This window comes from Dipodomys merriami, unplaced genomic scaffold, assembly GCF_024711535.1.
Source record: "Dipodomys merriami isolate MVZ:Mamm:240054 unplaced genomic scaffold, mDipMer1.0.p SCAF_41, whole genome shotgun sequence".
In the NCBI taxonomy this organism is placed as follows: domain Eukaryota; kingdom Metazoa; phylum Chordata; class Mammalia; order Rodentia; family Heteromyidae; genus Dipodomys; species Dipodomys merriami.
The window spans coordinates 4,259,717-4,284,503 of NW_027205715.1; the positions used below are offsets into that span (position 1 = coordinate 4,259,717).

Genomic DNA, 24,787 nt, shown 5'->3' on the forward strand with positions numbered 1-24,787 from the left:
TGGGCACTGTCCCTCAGCTCTTCAGCTCAAAGCTAGCTTTCTACCACTTGAGCCACAGTGCTACTTCTGACTTTTTCTGCTTATGTGGTGTTAAGGAATTGACCCAGGGCCTCATGCATGCAAGGCAAGCGCTCTACCACTGTGCCACCTTCTCAGCCCACTTTATTGTTTTGTTTTGTTTTTTGATGGGTTGTGAGTCTTGAACTCTGAGCCTGGGTGCTGCCCTCAGCTCTTCAGCTCAAGGCAACCACTCTACCACTTTGAGCCACAGCGCCACTTCTAGTTTTCTGGTGGTTAATTGGAGATAAGAGTCTCACAGGCCAGGTGCTGGTGGCTTATGCCTATAATCCTAGCTACTCGGGAGGCTGAGATCTGAGGATCATAGTTCAAAGCCAGTTGGGGCAGGTTAAGTCCATGAAACTTTTTTTTTTTTTTTTGGGTCCGGTCATGAGGCCTGAACTCTGGGCCTGGGCGCTGACCCTCAGCTCTTCAGCTCAAGGTTAGCGCTCTACCGCTTGAGCCACAGCCCCACTTCCGGCTTTTTCTGTTTATGTGGTGCTGAGGAATGGAACCCAGGGCCTCATGTGTGCAAGGCAAGCACTCTACCACTGAGCCACCTTCCCAGCCCGTCCGTGAAACTCTTATCTCCACTAAACCACCAGAAAAATGGGAAGTGGTGCTGTGGCTCAAGTTGTAGAGCTCTCACCTTGAGCTGAAGATCCCAGGGACATCGCTCAGGCCCAGAGTTCAAGTCCTACAACTGACCAAAAAACAAAAACTCTCTGAATCCATGAATATGCTTTAAGAGACTAGAAAGCATATTTTTAGACCTTAAGTATGAACATACACAAATACAGACAGGACCTTATGCAAATATAAACAAGCCAACTTGACTCAAGTATGGTATATTCAGGAGTAAGATCCTATCGTATAACTTTACAGAACCACTGAAAGACAGTTTAACAAGACGAGTATCAGAAAGCTGAAAATGTTTTTTTTTTTTTTTTTTGGTCGGTCATGGGGCTTGAACTCTGGGCCTGAGCGCTGTCCCTCAGCTCTTCAGCTCAAGGCCAGCGCTCTACCACTTGAGCTACAGCGACTTCCCGTTTTCTGGTGGTTTATTGGAGATAAAGAGTTTCACGGACTTTCCTGCGGAGGCTGGCTTTAAACTGTGATCCTCAGATCTCGGCCTCCTGAGTAGCGACTATTACAGGCGCGAGCCACTGGCGCCAGGCTTGAAAACATGTCTTGACTGAGAGGGACAGACTAATGGGAGAACAGTGAACAGAAAGATAAACTTATATGACTTAATGTACATAGATTAAAATGGAACTAGGAAACTCCATAAAACTAGTAGGGGATAGAGGTAGGGAGGTGAGGAAAATGATGAAAGAGGTGAATTGTTAAGAGACACAAGACTGATTCAAGTAAGAATCACCTTTGAAGATTATGCCTGAAAGACTATCTCCAATTGACCAGAAAATGCCAGATTGGAGGTCAGGAGCAAGTAGTACAGTGCCAACTATGAGCAGGGAAGCAAGTGAGAGTGAGAGACACTACTCAATCAAAGCCCTAGTATCAGTACACATACACAAAAAACTTGGAACTAGGTTACTGGCATAGTACACTGGTGGAACATATATCAGAGGCTCTGGGCTCAATCCCCAGAACCAATCTAAAATATAAGCAGTAGCACCAGTGGCTCATGTCCATTATTCTAACTACTTAGAAGGCTAAGACTTGGAGGGTCACAATTCAAAGCCAGACAAGGCAGAAAAATCCAAGATGCCATCTCTAAAATAACCAGCAATAAACAGGGCTAGAGACATGGCTCAAGTAGTAGAGTGCCAGCCAGCCAGCCAAGAGCAAATAAATCAAGCCAGAGATGAAGGAACATGAACATATACACACTTTTTTTTTTTTGGGTAGGTCGTGGGGCTTGAACTCTGGGCCTGGACTCTATCCCTCAGCTCTTCAGCTCAAGGCTAGTGCTCTACCACTTGAGCCACAGCACCACTTCCAGTTTTCTGGTGGTTAACTGGAGATCAGAGTCTCACAGACTTTCCCTACCTGGGCTGGCTTTGAACCATGATCCTCAGATCTCAGTCCCCAGTAGCTAGGATTACAGGTGTGAGCCACCCACCCAGCAAACACACACATCTTAACAAAGATAACTTGTTCTGCCCAAATGACAACAATGCCTATGCCTTTGTTGAAAAAATAGTTTTTGTGTCTACCTTCAATAGGGGTAGACCCTACAAGTGTAAACCTTAGATTGGCTTTCCACAAATTCATGTAAGCTACAATAACTCAAATCTACCAGTCAGGGACTATAGAAGAAGCTTAGTGGGTAGAAGGCATGCTTAGCATACATGAATTCTAGGTTCAAACTTCAGGAACAAAACAATAAATAAAATCCATCAGATAGGCTAAATGCCAATGGCTCATGCCTATAATCCTGAGGATCATCATTTGAAGCCAGCTCTGACAGGACAAGTCCATGAATGAGATCTCCAATTGGCCATCAAAAAGCCAGAAGTAGAGCCTGTGGCTCTTAGAGCACTAGCTTTGAGGGGGGGGAAAAAAAAGCTCAGGGACAGCACCCAGGCTGAGTTCAAGCCCCAGGATTGGCACAAAAAAAAACATCCACTAGGTAATTAGAAATGGTATACGACTTATGTAAAGTGGCTACAACTTACCAGAGAGTTTATGTATTAACTATTACATGTATTAATTCAGCCATATATATGCAAGGTACTCAGTATGTACACACAGATAATCTGAAATAATTTTTGAAAAGGCAAATGTTTTCATGCCACTGGTGATAGAAATTTAAAAGTTAAGAAAAAAATTGGGGGCTGGGAAGGTGGCTCAGTGGTAGAGTGCTTGCCTTGCATGCATGAGGCCCTGGGTTCGATTCCTCAGCACCACATAAGCAAAAAGAAAAAAGCCGGAAGTGGTGCTGTGGCTCAAGTGGTAGAGCCCTAGCCTTGAGCTGAAGAGCTGAGGGACAGCGCCCAGGCCCAGAGTTCAGGCCCCACGACCGGACCCTCCCCCCCAAAAAATTAAGGCCAGGTGTGTCACACGGCTACAGCCCAACCTACTCAGAAGACTGGGGCGGGGGGGGGGAGGGGCTGGGAAGGTGGCTCAGTGATAGAGTGCTTGCCTTTGCAAGCGTGAGGCCCTGGGTTCGATCCTTTAGCACCATATAAAGGCCGGAAGTGGTGCTGTGGCTCAAGTGGTAGAGCACTAGCCTTGAGCTGAGGGTCAGCGCCCAAGTCCAGAGTTCAAGTCCCATGACCGACCAAAATTTAAAAAAAAATTTATATACAGGGCTGGGAAGGTGGCTTAATGGTAAAGTCCTTGCCTAGCATGCATGAAGTCCTGGGTTCAATTCCTCAGTACCACATACACAGAAAAAGCCAGAAGTGGCACTATGGCTCAAGTGGTAGAGTGCTAGTAGCCTTGAGCTGAAGAGCTCAGGGACAGCACCCAGGCCTAGAGTTCAAGCCCCATGACTGACAAAATAAACAGAAAAGGCCAGAAGTGGCACTATGTGACTCAAGTGGTAGTATGGTAAACTTGAGCACAAGAAGCTCAGGGTCAGTACCCAGGCTGAGTTCAAGTCCCAGGACTGGCAAAATTTTATTTAAAAAATGTACATACACAGAAAGGATATTGCTGGCTTTTCTTTATCTTAAAATAAGTCTTGTTGGGATGTCATTCTAGCAAGAAGTTTAGAGGGTCATTTTCTCTCTCTCTCTCTGACACACACACACACACACACACACACACACACACACACACACACACACACACACACACACACACACACACACACACACACACACACACACACACACAGTGACAGTGCTTCAAGTCTGGCATGGCATGGTTACCAGAACTTTAAAAGCTGAGGCAGAACTGAACATTAGAGGACAGCACATACTACACAGCAAGTTTAAAAAAAAAAAAAAAAGCTGGGTGCTGGTGGCTCAAGCCTGTACTACTCAGGAGGCTGAGATCTGAGGATCGTGGTTCCAAGCCAGTTGGGGCAGCAAAGTCTATGCGACTCTTATTTCCAATTACCTTCCAGAAAACTGGAAATGGCGCTGTGGCTCAAGTGGTAGAGCACTCCCCTTGAGCTGAAAAGCTAAGGGAGAGCGCCCAGACCCAGAGTTCAAGACCCACGACCAAAAAACAAAAAAGGCTTAATTCCCTGCTCAGGAGGCTGAGACTCGGAGGAGTGGAAGTTCAAAGTCAGCCTAGGCATTAAGGTCTGTTAACCAATTAACCAGCAAAATAAAATGCCTAACTGGAGGGTTGACTCAGCCATCAACAAGAAAACTGAGCAAGAATGCAAGGCCCGAGTTCAAGCCCTGGTACTAGCACACGCGCGCGCGCGCACACGCACGCACGCACGCACGCACGCACGCACACACGCACGCACACACGCACGCGCACACACACACGTGCACGCAAAAAAAAAAAACACTTCTGGTTATAATCTCAGTAAGGAAATACAGGTTTTTGTGCCTTGTTTCTAAACTTGTCAAGTTTCTACCGAAAGAGTTAAGACTCAAACTTTGGGTCTTTTTGTAGAAAGGGGACCAAGCAAGTGCCAGAACACCCCCTCATCTCCTTAGTTTAGCAACATGCTACCATTAGCCACCTAAAAGTCCAGGTATCATCAATCCATTTTGTCCTCAGATAATGTAACAATTTGTAGTTTCCTAAAGTATCATTATTTAAACTGTTACTACACAACCATATTTTTTTTGGGGGGGGGGCTTAACTGGGAATCCAGAGTCTCCTCACACACACTGAGTGCTCCAACACTTGAGACAGGTCCACAGCCTTTTTGTTTGTACTGTTCTTGAGATAAGCTCTAGGTAACTTTGCCCTAGGTTGGTAGCCTCAACTTCCAGAGAAGTGCCTTCTCCCAGGGCTGTTACCATACATCCATCTTATTAACTTCTAAATACTATGCTACCCATCTTTGAAAGAGTAGAAATTCCAATTTACACCAAAGATCAGTACCCCTGTAAAAATAAATTTGTTCTTAACCTGTTTGACCCACTTCTCAATATCTCACTTCCATTCTCCATTTTTTTAACTGTCATGTGTCCCTACTCCTTTTCAAAGGGAGTATCTTGTAAGAAAAGCTCAAGTTTGTTAATTTTTTTTTTTAAACGCTGGGTGCTGGTGGCTCATGCCTATAATCCTAGCTACTCATGAGGATGAGGTCTGGGAGTAATGGTTTGAAGCCAGTCTCAACAAGAAAGCCCCTGAGACTATTCTCTCTGATTAACCACCAGAAAACCAGAGTGGAGCTGTGGCTCAAAGTGGCAGAGCTCTAGCCTTGAGCAAAAGAGCTCAGGGACAGCGCCCAGACCCTGAGTTCAAGCCCCATGACCGACTCAAAAAAAAAAAAAAAAACCCACAAAACTCCCATGAAGTCATCGAAGATCCAATTGTAGAGATACAAGTAGGAAGATGTAAGTACTGTTTTCAAGAACAAAATACTTTTTTTCCCGTTTTACAGAAGTCTAAGGAGGGTGACACTAGTGCAGGGATTGCCTATAGCATGCACAGGAGATCCTAGGTTCGATGCCTGAGTGAGGAGGTAGGGGGAGATAACCATTTGTGACTAGCTGACTTTGGGAGAAAAGTTCACTTCTTCTCAGAACGTCTAAAACACAACCGCACTTTCTTGAAACCCACTGAGCCCATTCCTCATCCGTGCGCACAGGTGGGCGAGTGGCTTCGGCGGAGCAGGTGGGACTGCAAAAAACACAAGATGTGCGGTCGGTCGGGTCTTCAAGAAACTCGAAAGACCTGCAGCCCAACTTCACAGCAGCCTCGAGGCCTACAAGTGCTCGGCTCACGGGGGAAAGAGACACTTGTCCTGCGGTGGACGGAACCGCCACCCACCGCGCCCACATCAAGCTGGAGGCGGGGGGGGGGGGGGGGGCCTCGAAGGCGACTTTCGGAGAAAGTGAGCGCCGGGTTGTGCCAGTGAAACGACAGAAAAAGAAATGAGAAAGGAAAAAAAAAAAAAAAAAACCTGTAGCCAGAAGTAACGAGGAAGTGTGGGTTCCCGCGCGCCCCTCCCACCGGCGGGCGGACCAGGGCGGAGGGGGGGGGGCCTCTGACAACACGCTGGGGACCCACCCCGGGGGGGAGAGCGGCAGTTCCCGGTACCTGGCAAAGGCTCTGGGGTCGGCACCAACTCCCTCTCCCCGGCGGCCCCCTCCCCCCACCCCGGCCAAGCGCAGCAGCTAGGCCTCGGGAGTCGGTGCCCACGGCGCCCATTCGAGAGCCCCGAGGGAAAACAACAGTTAAGGCGCTCGTGCGGCCGGGGAGGCTGCAGCCCGCGCGGTGCGGCGCCCAGGCTCCTGAACCGCCACCGCCGCCGCCGCCGCCGCCGTCCGGCTCCCAACGCCGCCAGGCCCGGCCCGGCGCCAACCGCGGGGCTCACCCGCTCCCGGCGCTCCGCTCTGCCGAAGCCTCCTCCGGACCCAGGGCCCCTCGCGAGACGTACGACCGGAGTCGGCCTCTCCCGCCTCGCTCCACTTCCCCGTCCCAGCTGCCTCTCGTTTCCCCCCGGAGCTCTGAAAAACGCTCCCAATGGCCCCGGCTCAAACCCCCCCCCGACCCTTCCCTCACCCGCACTCGCGTTCCGCGGCTGACACCACCAGCAAACCCCCAGCCCCGCTGACCTCAGGCGGTTCCGGCTGCGCTGGACACAGGGAAACTCCTGGGTCCTTCGGACTCTGGTTCTCCACAATCCCCCTCTTCGGTTAACTCCGCTTGTTTCTCTACAAAATGGCGCCGGAGGTCGCGCGCTCACGTCGCGGCCTTTCCCCTCCCCGTTCCCATTTCATCATTCGCTGTCTGGCCGAGGAGGGTTGGCCCTAGCACCAGCCAATGGTCACACTCCACCCTCGACGCCTGTCCAATCACCGGCAGGCGCCCGCGGATTTTAACCAATCACACATCAGCGTCCGCAGAAGTCGAGGAAGAAACCAGGCTCCCGCTAGCAACTACCAATCCGAGCTCCAACTTGGCGGGCTTTGCCCAATGGCTTCTCACCGGCCCCGCGGGACCTGAGTCGGACCCCGGCGCGCCTGCGCAAAAGGCGAGGGCCAATGGGGAATCGCCGTTAACTTCGATTTGGGGCTTCGAGGACTCGAAGCTTTCGACCAATGGGGGCTGGTGACTGCTTCTGGGAAACAATAAAGCCGGGACGGGAATCTGTAACGTCTTGTCGGCCTGTACGGGAACTGCTTTGAGTTAGGATGAGGCAGGCTCCCTCCACTTTCTTCCGTCTTCCGGTTTACTGCGGGGATCCCCAGTGGAAACACCCCTCCCCTCGCGCTCTCTTAGCCGGAAAAAAAAAAACCAGCGCCGAACTACAGTTGGGAAATCTTTGCATCTTGGGATATGTAGTCTTACATCCTGCCCATTCCAGTCGCAAAAGTAATGCGTACCGTTGCCTGCGTCCTCGAGGAGCAATGCATGATGGGGAATGTAGTCTCCAGGACGCACACCTCGTTCTAGCTCGCTTTTTTCGAATCAAACGAACTTCCTATTCCACTTCTGTTTTTGCAGAATGATAGAAATTCAAGTTCTCTTCCTGGCTTAAGTCCGGAAAGTAATGAAAAAGCCCCAGTGCGCAAGATAAAAGGCGTATCATGTTTTCTATAGTATAGTAGTTTGTAGGATTTTATGGTCACACCTTTTCCCAAAATAGATTTTACTTTAAAAAGAAAATCGATTTTACTGAATAGATTTTACTTTAAAAAGAAAACAAAAAAATCGATCCTCTCCTTACGACTATCCTCAGGCCAGGCTCATTAGCTTGTCTCCTGGCTGACTACCTTTGTTCCTAAAAATACTTTTTTAAAGAAATTGTTTAAGGGGCTGGGAAGGTGGCTCAGTGGTAGAGCGCTTGCCTTGCATGCATGAGGCCCTGGGTTTGATTCCTCAGTACCACATAAGCAGAAAAGGCCAGAAGTGGTGCTGTGGCTGAAGTAGTAGAGCGCTAGCCTTGAGCTGAAGAGCTGAGGGACAGCGCCGAGGCCCAGAGTTCAAGCCCAGGACTGGCAAAAAAAAAAAAAATGTTTAAGGGTTAGGTATGTGGCTAAGTGGTAGAGTGCTTGCTTGCTTAGCATGCATGAAGCTGGGTTCAATTCCTCAGTACCACATACACAGAAAAAGCCAGAAGTGGCGCTGTGACTAGTGGTAGAGTGCCAGCCTTGAGCAAAGTCAGCTCAGGCTCAGTGCTCAGGCCCTGAGTTCAAGCCCCAAGTATGGAAGAAAAGGAAAAGAAGAAAGAATGAAAGAGAAGGAAGGGGAAAGGAAGGGAAGGAAGGAGCGAAAGAGTGATCGAGCTAGGTACTCACTTGCAGTCTCAATTGTGTGAGAAAGTGAGGCAGGAAGAACTCTTGAGCCCAGTATTTGGATACCAGCCCACCCTATCTGAAAAAAAAAAAAATTGGGCTTTAAAAGCATGTATATTTTACTATCGTAACCATTTTAGAGCATATTACACAGTAATGTTAGCTACAGACATATTCTTTTTTTTTTTTTTTTTTTTTTGGGGGGGGGGTCCGGTCATGGGCCTGAACTCTGGGCCTGGGCACTGTCCCTCAGCATTTCAGTACCACTTGAGCCACAGCGCCACTTTTGGCTTTTTTTTCTTCTGCTTATGTGGTGCTGAGGAATCGAACCCAGGGCCTCATGCATGCAAGGCAAGCGCTCTACCACTGAGCCACCTTTCCAGCCTTAGACACTTCCTGTACAAAAGATCTCTAGAATTTTTTTCATCTTGCAAAACTGAAATTGTGTCTATTAACAACTGCAACTTCTCCCTGCTCAAACCGCTGGCAACCACATTTTAAAATTTTTTATTTATTTTTTTGCCAGTCCTGGGGCTTGAACTCAGGGCCTAGGCACTGGCCCTGAGCCTCTTTTGCTCAAAGCTAGTACTCTACCACTTCAGCCACAGCACCACTACTGGCTTTTTCTGTTTATGTGGTACTGAGGACTCAAACCCAGGACTTCATGCATGCTAGGCAAGCACTCTACCAGCAGGGCACATCCCCAGTATGAACCATTCTTTTTGTTTTGTTTTGTTTTTTGATCCTGGGACCGTCCCAGAGCCTTTCTGCTCAAGGCTAGCACTCTATACCACTTGAGCCACAGAGCCACTTCCAGCTTTTTGAGTAGTTTATTGGAGATAAAAGTCTCACATGGTTGAGAAATGTGGCTTAGTGGTAGAGTGTTTGCCAAGCATGCATGAAGCCCTGGGTTCAATTCCTAAGTACCATATAAACAGAAAAAGCCGAAAGTGGTACTGTGGCTCAAGTGGTAGAGTTCTAGCCTTGAGCAAAAGAAGTTCAGGGATAGTACCCAGGCCCTGAGTGAAAGCCCTGGAACTGGGGGGGGGGGGGGGGGGGGGGGGAGGAGCAGGAAGTGGCTCTGTGACCACAAATGGTAAAGTGCTAGTCTTGAGCAAAAGAAGCTCAAGGGCAGTGTCCAAGTCTTGAGTTCAAACTCCAGGACTGGCAAAGAGAGAGGGAGGAGGGAAGGGAAAGAAATTGTTCTCGTGGGCTGAGATCTGAGGATTGCAGTTTGAAGCCAGCTCTGGTAGAAAAATCTGTTAAGAGTCTTATCTCCAATTAACTACCATAAAGTCAAAAATGGAGTTGTGGCTCCAGTTCAGAGACAGCACCCAAGCCCTGAGTTCAAGTCCCAGGACAGTCAAAAAAAAAAAAAAAAAAAAGAATCTCATGGACTTTCCTGACTGGATTGGCTTCAATGGGCAGATCTCAGCCTGCTGAGTAGCTGGGATTACAGATATGAGCTACCAGCACCTGGCTAATTCTTTTTCTTTTTTAAGGGTTTGAGAGTACTTTAACTTAACTCGTATAGATGGGCATGATAATGTTCACCTATAACTGCATTCTTCAGGAAGTTGAGACAAGTTGATTAGGAGTTCTGGGGAACTGGGGATATAGTTCAGTGGTAGAGTGCTTTTGCCTAATTATGTGCAAGGAACTTGGGTTCAGTAACCAGAAACACTCATATGCACACAGTGACAGAGATACCTGTGTCTGATCAAAGAAAAGCACCTCAAATAAGTATACAGTATTTGTATTTTTCTGACTGGCTTATTTTCACTTAGTGTAATTCCTTTATTTACCACTATCCCTGAACTTCTTTTGTGCTCTACTACCTGAGCCACAGAATCATTTCCAGCTTTTTTCTGGTTAATTAGAGATTAGACTTGCATGGACTTCCCTGCCCGGGATGGTTTTGAACCAGGATCCTAAGAGCTGATCCTTCAATTAGTAGATAGGATTACAGGTGTGAGCCACCAGTGCCCAGCTTAAAACACTTTTTGATACCTACCTTTCCTTGAGATCCAAGTCTTTCAACAAGCATTCAGTATGTGCATTGTGTTCTCAACTAGCTATGTGAAAGCCAGGCACCCCACAAACAGTAAGGATGACAGCTTCGATCTTGTTGATAGCTGTATTCCAGCATCTAACAGTTCCTGACACAGGAGAGGCATATAAGCAAGTAACTGTTGAAAAGGGCTCCTGGACTGGGAAGGTGGCTCAGTGGTAGAGTGCTTGCCTTGCAATGCATGAGGCCCTGGGTTCGATTCCTCAGCACCACATAAGCAAAAAAAAAAAAGCCGGAAGTGGCACTGTGGCTCAAGTGGTAGAGTGCTAGCCTTGAGCTGAAGAGCTGAGGGACAGCACCCAGGCCCAGAGTTCAGGCCCCACAACCGGACCCAAAAAAAAAAAAAAAGAAAAGGGCTCCTTTGGCAGTATATGCACTGAAATTAGAATGATACAGAGATGACAGAATGGCCCTATGGCTTATCAGAGGGATCCTTTCTCCCTGGGGTGCTAGGGCAATAGGTAAATATTGTTAGAGCGCTGAGCACTATTAAAAACTGTTACATCGCTGGGCATGGGTGGCTCACGCCTGTAATCCTAGCTACTCTGGAAGCTGAGATCTGAGGATCATGGTTCAAAGCCATTCCAGGCAGGAAAGTCAGAGACAATCTCCAGTTAACCACCAGAAAACCAGAAGTGGTGCTGAGGCTCAAGTGGTAGAGCAGTAGCCTTGAGTTGAAAACCTCAGGGACAGTGCCCAGGCCCAGAGTTCAAGCCCCATGACCCACAACAACAACAACAACAACAAAAGCACCACCAAAAAACTGTTAAATCCTTGCTAATGATAAGCCTCTACTGTAAGCAATACTTTTAATGTTTATTTTCCTGTAAATAAGACAAGACCTTGGGTCACTGACAGTTGTTAGACCTTTCCCTGATGCCCTGGCTCTTTGAGCAAAGGATTACCTGATGCCAGCACAAGCTGCTTTGAACATTCCACTTCTTGAAGAAGCTACAACCAACCACAACAGCAACTCTGGCTCCTGAAGGCACTGTCTCAGCAAACAACTTGTGCTAGACTTTTTGACATCAAAAGCCTTGGAACATTCTAAATGACTCTGTGGCCTTTTCCACCCAGGCCACAGGGGGAGCCATTCCCTTGGTGGCCCACTAGAAGACTGGTAAGACTGGTATGACACAGTCCTTCGTTTGCAGGAGAGGACTGCCATGTATACTCTTCACACTCCCTTTCTGCCTATATAGGTTGGGGATTTCAACCCACTTTATGAGTCAGCCAGGAGACCGCCTTTCTGTGCTACACCCTGGTGTCGCAACATTACGCCCAATACAAGTCTTCTCTCAAGGGGTCTTGTTATAGGGGCACTCGTTGGCAAGATACAGAGAAGTCACATTTTGAGAGGTCGAATTGGAAGTCTTCATTAGAAAGCTGGCAACTGCGAGTGAATTCCAGTGCTAAGGACTCCGCAGCCCTGAATGTAGCTAGCACCAAGTTTATAAAGGCAAAAGCCACAAGATTAGGGTGGGGCCTAACAAGCCTAACAAAAGTGTTTTACAAAAGCAATGCAAACCATCAGGGGTGAGAACTTTCCTGGGGCTAAACAACACGACACAGCTGCATATTCTCTGGAGCAGAATTTACCTAGGGTTAAACAACGTGACGCATCTGTAATTCAAAGAATGGCCTATTTCACCTCTAGGCTTTTCAGAACAGCGTGAAAAGCCCCCATCCCCCACTAAGGCACCAGGATGACAATGAGGACAAGAGGATATACTTAGACCCAGTATCCTTATTTCAGTCATTTCTTGCCTGGTAACGTGAAGAAAGGAGAAGCAGCAACAACATTTACCACCTCCATGGGTGCAGTGACAACACCAGAGGCAGCCACTGCCTGGCAGCTGTAGCAAGCACCAGTGGTGGCAGCCAGGGTAAATGACTAAGGGCATAGACAACCAGACGTGGCAGAAATAGAGAGGGGTGGTGGGGGTGGGGTGGGGGGTTTTAAAGGCCAGAAAGAAGCTACAGGACTCTAGCACTGTCAAAGGCTGTGGATATGGACATCCAAGGCCCTGGAGATTTAACATTTGGGACTGTAGAGCAAGGAGTCCCAGCATTCAAGGCCCAATATAAACTATAACACTAAAAGATACCTCCTACTACTGTTCCTGGCCATCTGCTGCCACCACCCATGAAGGATTACAAAAACCACCAAGAGTCCAGAATGACTAGTGTGGAAGAGCTTATCGCCTACCCATGATTCCTAATGGGTAAAGCAAAAGGACACCAACCAGCCAACATTGGTCATAGGCCCTGTGTAACGATGACGTGCAAATCTGTGAAATGTTCCATACTAAAATAAAACTAAGGGGCTGGGAATGTGGCTTGGTGGTAGAGTGCTTGCCTAGCACGCATGAAGCCCTGGGTTTGATTCCTCAGTACCATATAAACAGAAAAATTACCACATAAACTAAAAGGACAAAGTGGCCCTATGGGTCAAGTGATAGAGTGCTAGCCTTGAGCAAAAGAAGCTCAGGGACAGTGCCCAGACCCTGAGTTCAAGCCTGAGGACTGGCAAAAATAAATAAATGAATAAAAATAAAAGTAGAAAAGGAGATGGAGGAAGAATAATGAAGGGAGATCAGCCTGCTCAAGGTACATTGTATGTATACAAAAACCCCCATGTACAACTAATTGATGCTAAAATGGGAGAAGGGGAAAAAACCCACAGGCATGTATTTTTAAAGAAGGAGGAGGAAGTAGAAGAGAAGGCTGAAAACCTGTGTCAAAAGGCAAAATTAGAGCAGGATGCCAGTGGCCAATGCCTATAACCTTAGCTCTTCAAGAGGTTAGGATCGGAGGTTCACAGTTCAAAATCAGCCCAGGCTGAAAAAAATCTGTGAGATTCTTTTTTTTTGGGGGGGGGCGGGGGGGTCCGGTCGTGGGGCCTGAACTCTGGGCCTGGGCGCTGTCTCTCAGCTCTTCAACTCAAGGCTAGCACTCTACCACTTGAGCCACAGAGCCACTTCCGGCTTTTTTCTTTTTGCTTATGTGGGGCTAAGGACTCGAACCCAGGGCCTCGAGCATGCAAGGCAAGTGCTCTACCACTGAGCCACCTTCCCAGCCCTGTGAGATTCTTATCTCCAATTAATCACCAAAAAAAATCTAGAAGTGGAGCTGTGGCTCAAGTGTTAAGAGCACTAGCCTTGGGCAAAAAACCTCTGGGACAGCACCTAGGACCTGAGTAAGTGATAGCTCATACCATAATTCCATCACTAGCAATGCAGAGGTAGGAGGATCACATATTGGAGGCCAGCCTGGGTTACACAGTAAAATGCAGGAAGGAAGGAAGGAAGCAAGGAAGGAAGAGAGGGAGGAAGGAAGCAAGGAAGGAAGAGAGGGAAGGAGGGAGGGAGGGAGAGGAGGGTAAAGGAAAGAGACGGAAGAAAAAAGAAAGAAAACTTACAAGATTGGAGTTGTTTACTGCACTTAATTCTAAAAATAAAACATTTTATATTTTTACTCTCAAGTGCTGGGATTATAGAATTACAGGCAATGTACCCTCACCACATCTGGCATTGTCTGAGAGAAAGAGAGAGAAAAGTATAGCAAAATTCTCAAATCAGCAAGTTTTAGTAGGTGTAAGTTCCTTCTGCTTTAACTTTCCAAAAGTAACTTTGAACCAATCTGGTTTTTGTTCTGCTTCTGTTTTCCCCTCAGCCTTCTCTGTCTATAAAACCCACTTCCTCTGCTCTGTTCATCAGAAGACTTAGGCTATTTTATGGGCTAAGGTGTTAACCCATTCTCGAATTGATAATAAAAGCCAAGTAGATATCTAAACTAGGCTGGGTGTGGATTTTTACAACTGTAATCTCAGCACTCCTGCTGAAACCTGAGGGGGTTGAGGGCTTGGGGAGAGTCTAGATGACTACATATGAAACCCTGTCTAATGAGAAGCAAAGAGAAGAGAGGGAAAGGGAGGGGAGAGGAAAGGAGAGATAGAGAGAGGAAGGGGAGAGGAAAAGAGGGAAGAGAAGAGGGAGGAAGAGAGTGGGAGAGGGAGATTCATTGAAGTCAAACATCTAAGGTCAACTCCATAATAAAACTGAGTTGCTTTTCACCACGCTTCAGCCTTTTTTTTGACAGGAAGATGGTTTGCTGCTTTAAACAGAGCACGCTAGGAGACCTGTGTGCCGGCTGCTGGAGCTATATCAAAATCACTCCCAGGATTTGAGGTGCTATGGAGACTCAGCTAAGTACCTGCAAGATTTACAGAGTAACACTCTGGAGATCAAAGTGTTCAACTGTGTGTCAGAATGCTGGGCAGCTCCAATCCCTAGTAGAAAGCTGAAAGACTGAGAATGTTTACAAACTGGTTGTGGAAGTGGAGAGTACCTCTGCTAGAAAACAGTTGAGGGCTGGGAAGGTGGCTCAGTGGTAGAGCGCTTGCCTTGCAAGCCTGAGGCCCTGGGTTCGATTCCTCAGCACCATATAAGCAAAAAGAAAAAAGCCGGAAGTGGCGCTGTGGCTCAAGTGGTAGAGCGCTAGCCTTGAGCTGAAGAGCTGAGGGACAGCGCCCAGGCCCAGAGTTCAGGCCCCACAACCGGACCCAAAAAAAAAAAAAAAGAAAACAGTTGAAATTATACCCAGACAAGCTATTGTACTAGAGACCTTCAGAGTAAAACATCCACGGAATTACCTTCTAGCTTAGCAAGTCAGAGTGTCAGGATTCAATCATATTTAGAAATTAGAGTTTTTTTTTTTGTTTTTTTGTTTTTTGCCAGTCCTGGGGCTTGAAATGAGGCTCTGGACACTGTCTCTGAGCTTCTTTTGCTCAAGGCTAGCATTCTACCATTTGAGCCACATAACTACTTCTAGCTTTTTCTGTTTATGTGGTACTGAGAAATTGAACCCAGGGCTTCATGCATGCTAGGCAAACACTCTACCATTAAGCCACATCTCCAGCCCCATTAAGTTAGCTATTAATCACTCATCTGGCCCCTTTCCTCAAATTTTCAGCCTTTGAAGCCCCAATTAACCACAAGTCCTAGTTCTAGAAGAATTTTTACAAAACTTTCCAGAATACCCGGAAAACAAAAGCCTTATTTTTTCAGATTAGGGAGTGAGCAAAGCACACTTAGAAGGCAGACCTTTGAGGCTTTGAGATTTCTCTAAACTGTGTTATAAAATGTGAGAAGAGCCTGGCACCTGTGTCTCAAACTATAATCTAGCTACTCAGGAAGCCGAGATATGAGGATTGCAGCTCAAAGCCAGCCTGAACAGAAAAGTATGTGAAACTCTTATCTCCAGTGTACCACAAAAAGTCAGAAGTGGAGCTATATCTCAAATGGCAGAGCACTAGCTTGAGTACAAGAGTACAGTTCCCAGGCCCTGAGTTCAAGCCCCAGGACTGGAAAAAGAAGGAAAAAAAATGGCTGGGAATATGGCTTAGCAGTAGAGTGCTTGCCTAGCATGCATGAAGCCCTGGGTTCTATTCCTCAGCACCACATAACAGAAAAAGCCAGAAGTGGTGCTGCAGCTCAAGTGGTAGAGTGCTAGCCTTGAGCAAAACGAAGCTCACGAACAGTGCCCAGTGCTAAGACTCTAAGTTCAAGCCCCAGGACTGGCAAAAAAAAAAAAAAGTGGGAGGAGGGGTGGACAAGGGAGCAGACAAGGGGGACACAGGAAGAAGGGTGAGCAACTGCAGTCACTATATTCAATATACATTAAGTAATAAATGAACTATACAACTTGTGAGTAGGGACAGGAGGAAGGAAATGGGTGAAAACAAAGGAAGAAGCAACATTTTCCCAAGAACCTGACTTATATGGAACTGTAACCCCTTAATGATAATAAAGAAGGAAATTTCCCAAGATAGTAAAATAATAATTACTTTTTAAAAATGTGGGAAGAATTTGAACAGAAATACTTGGCCTTATTTACCCATAGTTCCTATTTTTCAATCCCATTTTTTTTTTCAGATGAAAATGGGATTCAGTTTCAGATGTAACTTCAGTTTCCTGTCATTTTGACTACTTTGAGACTCTATCCCCTACAAAGCCATCACCCACAGCCTAATTCCAGGTTCATACCTCCTTCCAGCCATTCCCACCGCCTAGCTCCAAGGTTTCTGAGCCATTAGGCCCAAGGCTTTGGCAGGACTTCAGTATTAGTCCTCTGGGAGGATGTCCCAGAGAGGCGCATTGTAAAAAGTCAGCTGAGAAATTCAGAAACCAAGGACTAACCAGGCTGTGCCACTAACTTCCTGTGTCATGCGGGGTAAGTCACTTCTCCTCCAGTCAACCTCATTTTTCCCTCTGTTATTCTGAAGATATTGGGCAGGCATTTGGTGGCCCTAATATGTGTAGTGTGGACCCCTGGGAAGCCAGGAAATTCATGAGTGTGTGTTTGTTATTTTGTACTAGAATTGAATGCAGGGCCTCACACATACTAGGAAAGTGCTCCAGTGCTGCCAACCTGTGCTTTTACTTTTTATTTTTGAGATGAATTTTTGGTTGTTGTTGTTTTGACATCAGTTTGTCAAGGTCTTGGTTCTATCCTTGAGCTTTTTCTGCTAAGGCTAGTGCTCTACCTCTTGGAGCCACAGTGCCACTTCCAGTTTTCTGGTAGTTAAATGGAAATAAGAGTCTTATGGACTTTCCTGCTCAGGCTTGCTTTGAACTACAATTCTCAGATCTCAGCCTCCTGAGTAGCTAAGATTACAGTACTGTAAGCCACTCATGCCAGCTAAGAGATGAAATTTTACTATGTGACTACGGCCAGCCTCCCAAGTGCTAGGATTACAGGTACCAACCAAAATATTCCTTCTCTCTTTTTCTTTCTTTTTTTTTTTTTGTCCATTGTGGGGCTTGAACTCTGGGCCTGGGCGCTGTCTCTTCGCGCTTCAGCTCAACACTAGCACTCTACTACTTGAGCAAAGTACCACTTCTGTTTTTCTGGTGGTTTATTGCAGATAAGTCTCACAGACTTTCCTGCCTGAGCTGGCTTTGAACTGTGATCCTCAGATCTCATCTTCCTGAGTACCTAGGATTATAGGCATGAGCCACTGGCACCTGGCTAAAATATACTTTAAAAAAATAAAAATAAAATTTAAAAAATAATCTTTTTTTTTCTTTCCTTTCCTTTTCTTTTTCTTTTCTTTCTTTTTTTTTTTTTTGCCAGTCATTGGGTCTGAACTCTGGGCCTGGTCTCTGTCCCTTAGCTTTTCAGCTCAAAGCTAGCGCTGTACCACTTGAGTCACAGTGCCACTCCCAACTTTTTCTGCTTATGTGGTGATGAGGAATTTGAACCCAGGGCCTCATGCATATAAGGCAAGCACTCTACCACTGAACCACCTTCCCAGTCTCTCTTTTTTTCATTTATGTGGGTCATGGGGTTTAAACTCTGGGTCTGGGCACTCTCCCTCAGCTCTTCAACTCAAGGCTAGCGCTCTACCACTTAAGTCACAGCACCACTTCCGGTTTTCTGGTGGTCAACTAGAGATAAGAGTCTCATGGATTTTCCTGCCTGGGCTGGCTTTGAACCTCAATCCTCAGATTTCAGCCTCCTGAGTAGCTAGGACTAAGGTATAAGCCACCAGCACCTGGCTTTGTTTTTTGTTTTTTTGCCAGTCCTGGGGCTTGAACTCAGGGCCTGGGCACTGTCCCTGAGCTTCTTTTGCTCAAGGCTAGCACTCTACCATGTGAGCCACAGTGCCACTTCTGTTTTTTTCTGTGTATCTGATACTGAGGAATTAAACCCAGGGATACATGCATGCTAGGCAAGCACTTTACCACTAAGCCACATTTCCAGCCTCATCAGTACTGGGATCACAGGTATGAACCACCATGCCCAGCCTCCTCTTGACATTTCTTTTCTGAGTTAGAATGCTTCTGGGGAAAGCATTCTTCTAGAACATTTCAAGTTCAAACTGCTGACCTCTGAAGGGCTTTGGCATTCCACCACTATCCCCAGTGCCCACCAGAGAGACAGAGAAAGAGATAGAGAGAAAAGAAAATTCCAGGCACAGCTGTCCAAAGTTGCTCTTCTTTTTCCTTTCCTTTCCTTTCCTTTCCTTTTCTTTCTTTCTTTCTTTCTTTCTTTCTTTCTTTCTTTCTTTCTTTCTTTCTTTCTTTCTTTCTTTCTTTCTTTCTTTCTTTCTTTCTTTTTCTTTTTTTGTGCTAGTCTTGGGGCTTGAATCAGGGCCTGAACATCTTTTGTTCAAGGCTAGTAGGCTACCACTTGAGCTACAGCACCACTTCTGGCTTTTTCTGTGATTAATTAGAGATAAGAGTCTCATGGACTTTCTTTCCTGGGCTGGCTTCAAACCATGATCCTCCAATTTCAGTCCCTAAGTAGCTATGATTACAAGTGTGGTCCACTGGCACCCAGCTCAAACTTACGCAATTCTATAGCAACATTTCTGGGGTATCCTATGCTCCCTTTTTTGTTCTACATCCCTAATTTGTTATTAACCACCAGAAATCTAGAAGTGGCACTATGTCTCAAAGTTGTAGAGTGCTAGCCTTGAGCAAAAAGAGATTAGAGACAGCGACTAGGCCCTGACTTCAAGCCCCATGACCACTACCACCACCACTACCAACAACAACAAGAATCTCCTTTTTTTTTTTTTGTCGGTTGTGGGGCTTGAACTCCGGGCCTGGGCACTGTCCCTCAGCTCTTCAGCTCAAGGCTAGCACTCTACCACTTGAGCTACAATGCCACTTCCAGTTTTCTGGTGGTTTATTGGAGATAAAAGTTTCACAGCCTTGGGCTGGGAAGGTGGCTCAGTGGTAGAGAGCTTGCCTTGCATGCCTGAGGCCCTGAGTTCGATTCCTCAGCACCACATAAGCAAAAAGAAAAAAGCCGGAAGTGGCGCTGTGGCTCAAGTGGTAGAGTGCTAGCCTTGAGCTGAAGAGCTGAGGGACAGCGCCCAGGCCCAGAGTTCAGGCCCACGACTGGACCCAAAAAAAAAAAAAAAAAAGTTTCACAGCCTTTCCTGCTCGGGCTGGCTTTGAACCTCGATCCTCAGATCTCAGCCTCCTGAGTAGCTAGGATTACAGGCGTGAGCCACCAGCACCTGGCTAAAAGAATCTCTTTTTAAGACAGAAGAATTGAGCAGATGATATCTTAGCCTTTTTCTTTTGAAATTGTCCTGAATTACACAACAATCCTTGGTCTGTACTCCACTTCTAGGGGAGTTCTCAGACAGTAAGCAGGAGGCCAAGTGGTGAGAACAGGAGCAGTCAGGCCATTCCAACTGCCCTTCCTCTCGGCCTCTCATCACCATCCTTGGTTCCAAAAGGTAAGGACTCAAAATGAAATTGTCCTGGGCGGTGCTCCTGGAGAGGTGGTCCACCACCCTAAAACACAACACACAGTCTCAGGCTTAGTTCCTGCTGTCCCCAGTTCACAGCTTCCTTGGCACAGAAAGCACCCAACAGCAGGCTGGGGGTGTGGCTTAAGAGCCGATTGCTTACCTAGCAGGTGCTATGCCCTGGTTCAATCCCTGGCACCACAAACCCAAACCAAACCGGGGAAAGCACCCAGCAAACAGCTAAGAGCTGACACCAATGATGCCAGAGCAAGGGACCTTTGGTACTGCCACCTAGGCTCTGGAGTCAAATCCTGGGGTTCATATTACAGCTCAGCTCTAGGTAATTGTACTAGGATGCCACCTCTGAGCTTCAGTTCATGGCTGGGGCTAACAATACTATTAACCCTAGCAAATACAGTGGAGGTCAATTACATCAAATAGGTAAAATGCTCAAGGCCTGACATGTATTCAGCACATAAGGATTAATGGTTCCTGTGTACCAGATCTGGAATGGTAATAGCAAGAAGTAAGTTGCTGCATTCACTGATCTTGCAATTAAGTTAGCAGGGTGTGTGTGTGTGTGTGTGTGTGTGTGTGTGTGTGTGTGTGTGTGTGTGTGTGTGTGTGTGTGTGTGTGTGTGTGTGTGTGTGTGTGTGTGTGTGTGTGTGTGTGTGTGTGTGAATAGTGAATCAATAGGTAAATTATACCAAAAATGCTGAAGGAGAATTAAGTATTGAAGTAACAGGAAGAGGTGAGAGGGGGCTGGGGAGGCGAGCTATAATTTTTGTTTGGGAAGATCTCTCTTTTGAAGATTTGAGCTAAGACCTGAATCAAGTGAGAAGTAAAGCCTGGTAGATATCTGGTAACAAAAAGGGTTTTAAGCCAGACACTGGTGTCTCATGCCTGTCATCCTAACTACTCAGGAGGCTGAGAGCTGAGGATCATGGTTCAAAGCCAGCCTGGAGAGAAAAAGTCCTTGTGAGACTCTGATCTCCAATTAACCACTCAAAAACTGGAAGTGGAGTTGTGGCTCAAAGTGGTAGAGCACTAGCTGTGAGCAAAAGAGCTCAGAAACAGCACCAAGGCCCTGAGTTCAAGCCCCACATTTGGCGGGGGGGGGGGGGGGGGGAGGAGGGAAGAAGTGGGGGAGGTTTCCAAGCAGAGACCAGCAAATGCTGCAAAGGCTCTGGGGTGAGGCTGAGGCAGAGCAGTGGTAGACAAAGAAGAACAGTAACTCTATGTTCAGAGAACAACTAGACATGTGGAGCCCTGCAGGCCTGGGTGAGGACTTTGGCTTTTATGTTAGTCAGAGAAGCCAGGCAGATACGCCTTGACCTTGTTTTTAAAAGACTGCTACCTGTCTGGCCTGGGTGAACCCTCGGCTCAGTTCCCAGGCCTACTTAGTAAATGAAGGGCTGCTAAGAGAGAAGAGACCAAAGGAGAACAAGGACAGCACCGTGTCTGAATTAGAATTATGTGGCATTAAACAAAGGTTGGAAGGTCCTGGCTTTACATTGAGTTCCTTACACTAGGCCCCAGTGGACCAGACTAAGCCAAAGTAGAATCACTCATGCTGTTGCTCCATAGGCAACCTGCAGTCTTAAGGACGCACAAAGATCCCAAACCAGACCAGTTTTTTCTGAGAACAGGAGATTCCAGCCTTCCTGAGTCAGGGTAATAAGTATGTTCCCTTTGCTTTAACCCATATGAAGAAAAATAGAAAAGTAACCTAACCTGCCACCAGTGGCTCACACCTGTAGTCCTAGCATCCTAACTACTGTGAAGGGAGAAATGGAGAGAATCATGGTTCAATACCAGCCCAAGCAAAAAGCTGTTGAGATTCCCTTCTCAATCAACAACCTGTCATCCAATGCAGGGAGCTGAGATCAGAAAGTTGAGATTCTAGCATGGCCAAGGTAAAAATGTTCAGTTGAAAAAAGATGGGTATGGTGGCAGGTACCTGTCATCCCAGCTATTAACAAGAAGCTTAAATAGAAGGCTGGGAATCCAGGAGGAACACAAAAAGTGACATCCTATCTCAAAAATAATTAGAGCAAAAGGCACTTCATATTGAAGTGCCTGCTTAAGAAACCTCTGAAGTTAATCAGTCAGGCTTTTTTTGCAACCCTCCTCTTAATCAATTTCCTATTCCCTATTCCCACCTTACAAAACCCAGTATTTTGCTAATGCTTTTTTTTTTTTTTTTTTTCCTGTGGTGGGGCTGGAACTCTGGGCCTGGGTGCTGCCCCCCCCTCCCCCCCCCCCCCCCCCCCCCCCCCGCTCGCTCGCTCTTAAGCTCAAGGCTAGCTCTCTTCCACTTGAGCCACAGCGCCACCTCCAGTTTTCTGAGTGAATGTTTTTTTTGTTTTTTTGTTTGGACTCTTATCTCCAATTAACCACCGGAAAACCAGAAGTGGCACTGTGGCTCAAGTGGTAGAGAGCTAGCATTGAGCTGAAGAGCTGAGGGACAGCGCCCAGGCCCAGAGTTCAGGCCCCATGACCAGACCCCCCCCCCCAAAAAAAAAGAATAAGCCTTCAGTGCCCGGCCCATAGTGATATCTTCTATAAGACTTTTTTTTTTTTTTCTTTTTTTGGTCAGTCATGAGGCTTGAACTCTAGGCCTGGGTGCTGTCCCTCAGCTCTTCAGCTCAAGGCTAGCTCTCTATCACTTGAGCCACAGCGCCACTTCCAGTTTCCTAGTGGTTTATTGAAGATAGGAGTCTCACAGACTTTCCTTGCCCAGGCTGGCTTTGAACATTGATCCTCAGATCTCAGCCTCCTAAGTAGCTAGGATTACAGGCGTGAGCCACTAGCACCCAGCTCCCACTTCATTCTTTGTAGCTGTTGTCAGGGTTTCTTGCATTGAGAACAAGACCAAGTAGGGCCATGAGATACCTTCTTGAAAAGATTATTAGAGCTAGGTGCTGGTAGCTCATGCCTGGAATAATAGCTACTCAAAAGAGATCTTGAGGATCAAAGTTAGAAGCTAGTCTAGGCAGGAGAGTGTATAATAATATTATCTCTAATTAACCACCATAAAGCCAAAAGTAGATCTGTGTGGCTCAAGTGATAGAGCACTAGCCTTGAGAAAAAAAAAAAGCTCAGCGGGAGCACTGTTCAATTAATAAAGTGAGTTCAAGCCCCAGGACCAGCACACACATTTAAAAAAAAAGAGTAAAGAGTCCTGTTCAGTGATGCAGTGCTTGCTTAGCATGTAGGACGTCCTGGGTTTGATCCCAGCCCTGGTCTAGGCAGTGTCTGAGAGATGGGCAAGATGGGATGTTATTTCCAGGATGAGAGCGCTCTGAGAGTAAGCAGTTCCCTATCCTCATCTCCAAGAGTGGTGTGTGTGTGTGTGTGTGTGTGTGTGCGTGCGCGCACACGTGCGTGCATATGCATGCATGCGCACGCACGCATACCAGTCTTGGAGCTTGAACTCAGGCTAGGACACTGTCCCTGAACAAATTTTGCCCAAGTCTAGACCTCTACCATTTGACCTCTACTTCCAGCTTTTTTTCAAACTTTCTATTTTTTCCTAGTCTTGGGGCTTGAACTCAGGGTATGGGTGCTGTCCCTGAGTCTTTTTGTGCTCAAGGCTAGCACTCTACCACTTGAACCACAGCACCACTTCTGGCTTTTTTTTTTTTTTTGAGCAGTTTATTGGAGATGATTCTCCTAGGTACTTTTCTGCCCAGGCTGGCTTTAAACCATGACTTTCAGATCTCAGCCTCCTCAGTAGCTAGATTACAGGCATGAGCCACCAGTGCCTGGCAACTTCCAGCTTTTGAAATTTTTGTTGAATTTTTAAATTTTTATTTAAAATTTTTGGAGTTAATTGGAGATAAGAGACTTATGGACTTTTCTGCCTGGGCTGACATTGAACTGTGATTTTCAGCCTCCTGAGTTGCTAGGATTACAGGCATGAGCCACCAAGCTGGTGAATGGCTGTGTGTAGCACAGGGGACTAGTATATACCTAGGGACTGTGATCTTCCCAGACTTCAGTAAGTCCCTCTAGCTACTTCCGGCTGTAGATAACTAAGCTGAAATTCTGTGGGAGTTCCACCACCGCCTTCCCACTAGTCTTTTCATTATGGCCACAATCCTACCTGGAGTAGACAGGCCTGGGTAACAGAGGAGGCACAGATTCTACAGTGGATTGCCATGGCAATCAGCTTTTTTTTTTTTTTTCTTTTGTCAGTTTTGGGGCTTAAACACAGGACCTGGGCACTGTCCCTTAGCTCTTTAGCTAAATGTGAGTGCTCGACCACTTGAGCCACAGCACCACTTTCAGTTTTCTGGTGGTTTATTGGATATGAGTCTCATAGGGACTTTCCTGCCTGGACTGGCTTTGAACCAGGATCCTCAGATCTCAGTCTCCTGAGTAGCTAGGATTACAGACATGAGCCACCAGTGCCTGGATTTAGCTTCTTATTCTATGCTTTTCCTGATAATTGGTCATATGTAAATGTTCTGGGGGAAAAAGGGACAGAGAAGGGCCCTGGGGCTTCTTCCATCTCCTGGAATAAGCACTGGGGACATAAGTGGAGTCAGAGGCTAAAAAGTAAACACCAGATGATCACAGGAGACCAAGCAATTGAGCTGGGAGTCTGGAGATAGTACTCCTAGGATGCCATTGGTGACAGTGACAGGTTACCTGAAGGGTTAATTCCATTTTTGAGGAAGTGGCCATTTGTTGCTTGTTTATCTCAGCTAGCAGAGCAACACGTGATGGTAATCCAAATACCTGGTTGTGTGCCTTTATAAGCCCTGCAAATCCTTAGCTTGGGGCTCTCCTCCTAGACTCTGCTGTGTCGGAGTGTAAGACAAGGCCCGAGCTGCAGTCCATCTAAATAAAACCTTAAAACAACTGTAAAGTCTGACTCTCGGTGGTCTTCTTGGTGGGTCCTGTGACTTGGGCACAACATATTAGTGGGGGCTCGTCTGGGATTCCCCCAAAGATCCCCGAGACCTCAGACTCCAAAGGTAAAACAGCGCTCTCAATTCGTCTTTGTTAATTTGTCTTGTCCTGTCATTCAT

General features: G+C 46.7%; 1 protein-coding gene across 10 annotated transcripts in view; it reads right to left on the minus strand.

The window, feature by feature from the left end:
* Cnot1 (CCR4-NOT transcription complex subunit 1) overlaps positions 1-6,853 on the minus strand; it is a 98,815-nt gene extending 91,962 nt beyond the window's left edge. For 9 of the 10 annotated variants that reach the window (XM_069992438.1, XM_069992433.1, XM_069992435.1 and 6 more), the window contains exon 1: positions 6,723-6,853. The gene's annotated coding sequence lies outside the window, so the exon portion shown is untranslated. Of the gene's footprint in view, positions 1-6,669 lie in introns of all 10 variants that reach the window. The other variant, XM_069992430.1, reaches the window with a different exon arrangement.
* Between the last annotated feature and the right edge of the window lie 17,934 nt (positions 6,854-24,787).